This window comes from Lactuca virosa, chromosome 4 (assembly GCF_052849685.1).
Source record: "Lactuca virosa cultivar CGN04683 chromosome 4, Lactuca_virosa_CGN04683_v6, whole genome shotgun sequence".
Classification (NCBI taxonomy): domain Eukaryota; kingdom Viridiplantae; phylum Streptophyta; class Magnoliopsida; order Asterales; family Asteraceae; genus Lactuca; species Lactuca virosa.
Window position 1 is genome coordinate 405562252 of NC_136429.1, and position 4896 is coordinate 405567147.

Consider the following 4896-nt stretch of genomic DNA (forward strand, 5'->3'; position numbering starts at 1 on the left):
ATTGAAACCAGGGTAGCTGTTGCAAGGCATGAAAGGAGAGGATAAATTTGTGGTTGGAAACACAAAAACTCAAGTGAATACTCTTTCATCATCAAACTTGAAAATACATGTAGGAAATGATTAAACATATTAGAACTCACCATTTATCTGAAAGAGTTGGCCTGATAAATGCATAGTAGTGTCCACCATGCACACCACCATTATTAACCAATACACTGCCAGGATACACAGTGAAAAGGTAAGTCCTGATTTTGCAAATACCTAATATTTGACAGCCACATTTGATAACTATGCAGGTTATAAAGATTCCGGACACACTTATCAGCATCAGGAGATAGATATTTTCCATTTATCTACACAATGAATCAGAACAATAAGCATGGTCGTTTAATAATGCTTCAAACTGTTATGAGGTGCAATTTTTCATGCACAATTAATACCATAATATGATTATTTTCTTGTCGATCTGAAGTCCACATTGATGCGTTCGATGTAATTCATATTGTGTCCTTCAAATAACTTTTGTATTGTCAATTGATCAAACACTTGGTCCGCAGATGGTTTTATACACAAAATAATTAAAGATTTGTCAACTGATTTCATTCACAATTTGTTTGTCAGCTGATTTCATACATCAGCTCCAACTGATTTCAGAAAAATAAAATACAAAAAAACAATTGCTTACCTGATGTTGCAGATGTCGAAGTCGCTTCTTCTTCGTTTTCATTCCAACCAACATCACCACCACTTATGCCCTACCTGTTACAACCGAGACACAAATCCAAAACCTTGAACCAGAAAAAGATGAAGAAAGAACAAACGATTTTGGAAAGAAATTAACAACCCCTGCTTTCTCCCATCGCTACCTTTCCCTTCTCAGACCCCTCCATCTGATTCAATCAATGGTGCCTGACGCGAGTTTCGAAGTTGAAAATGCGAAGGAGAAGTTCTTCTGAGCTCGGGCTTCTCTAACTCGAGATTGTGATGGTGAAGTTCTAAGTTGAGCAGGTTCGTACCGGAGAAAAGGCGTGATCAAAAGAAGAGGATGTCGGCAGTTCAATTTCTCAGTCCGTTCATGGTTGAGAGTTGAGACGAGAGAGAATATTTTTTCCCAATACGTTCGAATGAGAAAATTTGGAACCAACCCTAGAAAAGTTTTCAATTTGACATTTTTGCCCCTAATTTTTTTGAATTTTCGTTGACCGCTTTTGACATTGGAAAATATGTAGTTTGAGTAGAGGGGAATCAAATTTTTAGTTTTTCGGACGGAAATTTAAATAAAAATTAATTAAATTTAGCGGGAAACTAAGATTAATTAAGAAAATATTTTAGGGGGAAACGAAAATTTCATTCACGATAAATATAAATTTTAGGGGGATTCTGAATGCTTTTTCTAGTATAGTCCCTAGACTTCCATGGTTAAGTTCTAAACACTCCTAAACCTAATACATTGACATTCTAAGTATATTTGAATGACATTTTCGTTCCTCCTTTATATTTATACTTTTTAATTCCATATATTTATCCTATTTTTTTCCCAAAAATAAAAAATTGTTTAACTAAATTACACACCTTTTAAATGAAATATATTTTCTCTACATTCCCTTACATCAATTTAATTAAATAATATACTCAATTAACTCTTTAGGTGTTAATTGACACCATTTTCATTTAATTTATTTTGTTTTATCGTCTTAGCAATGAAATAGATATACATCACTTAATAACCTTGTAACTGAACACTAATGTCGTTAGAGGAATGATTTTTGGGTGGTTACAATATAGAAAACTAACAACATATGGACAAACACGTGATATTTGAATAGTTTTCCTCACCATGCGAGCTATGGAAAACCACATGGCCTAATCATGTAATTTTCTTTAAAAGATATAGACTAATAAAGAAATTTGTATATTAGTTGAATAATATATTATATCAAACAACAATATACTTATGTGTTTATATCCATATTATTAACATATTTTATTTTTGTCCACAATAGCTACCAAGTTTTGTATTTTTATTAATATATGTGACATGAAACATATTTAACTAATATGGTTTAATGCCCAAGTGTTATGACTTATTACTTATTACTTATAGCTTAGGGCTTAGTATTTAGGGCTTGTCAATTAAGGCTTATGGTTTAAGGCTTTGGGCTTATAGCTTATGGATTACGGTATATCGCTTATAGATTAATACTTATGGCTTACGGATTAGGTTGTAGGACTTAGGCATAAGGCTTTTGGGTTATGGCTTTCGACTTAGTGATTAGGGCTTATGGAATAAGGCATATTGCTTAAGGATTAAGGTGTATGGCTTATGTCATGAATTATGACTTAGAGTTTAGGCCTTATGGCTTATGGCTTAAGCTTTAAGGATTATGATTTATGGCTTAATGCTTAGGGATTATGCCATATGTTGTAAGACTTAAGGTTTACGGGGTATGACTTAGAGTTTATGTATTTGTGTGTGTATGTGCGTGTATATATATATACATATATATATATATATATATATATATATATATATATATATATATATATATATATATATATATATATATATATATATATATCTGCATTTCATAATACCTAAGCCTTAAGGCTACCACATAAGCCCTAATCCATAAGCACTAAGCATGCACCAAGAACTAAGCCTTATGCCTTATGGTGGGTTGGGGTGGTTGGGTGGGTTTTAGAGATTGTGGGATTAAGTTTTATGACATATGGTTTAAGGATTAAGGATTATAACTTATGGATTAAGATATATGAATTTTGGCTTATGGATTAGGACTTAAGGCTTAAGATTGATGAGATATAAGCTATAAAATCAAAGTGCTAACCCTTAGTCTTAATCTTTAAACTATTAACAATAATCCATAAACCATAATCCATAAACCATAATCCAAAAACCATAAGCCATAATCCTTATGGTGTATGATGTTTGGATTATGGCCTTTTGTTTTATTGCTTATGACTTATGACTTAGGGCTTATGGATTATGGATTAGGTGTTATCTCTTATAAGTTTTGGCATAAATCACATTCCCACAAGCCCATGGCAATACCTAACCTGTACCACATCCCTACCCCACACCCACCCACCAATCCACCCAACTCTACCCTCACCTACACCAATACCACCCACCTCTCCCTAAATCCATACACGCACTCCTACGCCCCCATGCTTATCTTATATAACCTACACCGCCCACCCACACATACACCTACTCTACACCCATCTGATCGACACCCTGACACTCACATGTACATACTTATCCACCAACCCCTATCATCCAATACCCATACCCACATCCCATCCTACCTACCCACTTTACTTCCATGCACATACCCCTACTCCACCTCACCCCTATACTGCCCACTTAAATATTTTCTTTAGAGTAATTCCTCGTTTACCATCATTAATCAAAATTTTAAAAATATAAAAAATTAAAAGTACATCATTAGAACTTCAATTTTTTTTGGATATCAAAAGTAACGAAAATTGTTAACTACTAAACTTTACCTGTCTTTTTTAACTTTTCAAAACCCAAAATATTTTATTAGGATATCATTTATTTATTTTTTTAAATATGAAATGTATTAAACTTTTTGAATTTTTTAAACTAAAATATTCATTTTCCTTCAATTTTCCCTAAAAAAAACTTGTTGCTGCTTCTCTCCATTTTGTCTTTGTATTTTAAATTTGAAACCTTTCAAATTTTTAGAATTTTTAAACAAAAACATTCATTTCCCCTCCCCAAACAAAAAAAACTCCTTGCCGCCTCTTGATTTCGTATGCATGCCTATCTCGATCTCCCTCCCCCTCCCATCTTTTATTGCCCTAGAAGAACGCGTCTTAGGCCGTCCATTCTTTCTCCCTACCACCCTATTCTCCTCCATCGCCAAATTTTGGTCGTCGCCACCCTTTAATTTGCAGCGCCTCTATCACCGGCTTTCCCTCCACCTCTGAGTATGCGCCTCTATCACCGGCTGTCCATTTTTGTAGTTTTGTTTGCTTATTTAACAGTACACTTTAACCTAATTAAAGGTTTTGTGAGTATGCGACACATCAGACAAAGAAAACACACAACAGTTGGACGCCTCTAGCGATTCTCGATTGTTCGCCACCAATTGCCATCGCCGGAGATCGTCGCACTCAACAACACCGACGACCGTTGCACTCAACAAATTCGATTCAGGTTCGATATTCTTCAATCCTTTCAAGCTTTTGTTCAATTTCATTTTGGCTGCTCTCGGTCACTTCCTCTTTCCCCTGATTTCAGTTGAAATCGAAATCATATGAGTTGTTGTAATCGAAATCTTTGTGATTTTCTTCAATACTTTCCTGCATTCGATTTACTTCATTCGTTTAGATGTATATGTGAAACTGCAATGTTCATAACTGTGCAACAGGGAACAATAATCATTTTCATAACTATGCAACAGGCACTACAACAGCTGTGTTCATCAGGTAGCCACGCAAATCCACGATTCCCCTATTATGCAGTTCTATTTTTCTTCCATAACATGACATGTGATCGATTGCTCCTTTCTTTTTTCTTATTTTGCTTTGATACTTAGATTGAAGTCTAGGACAAATTATGATTGAACAGATGGTTCAAAGTGGGGGTGAAGTGGTAGAAGGCATAATTCCGATTTAAAGGTGAGTGATGAAATTGTTATTATTTTCTTTAAGGTCTGATTTATGTTTTTGCTTGGTATGAAATGTAAAAATTTGAACAGATGGTTCAAAGTTCTTCTTCTGATCTCAAATTGAACTTATTCATGGAATTTAAGATGAAGATTTGGTGATGTTGAGAAGGCATAATAGTTAAGCCTTTTGTTTTTTTTAGGGGAAAACATATAGATACGACAACAAATCACATGACTT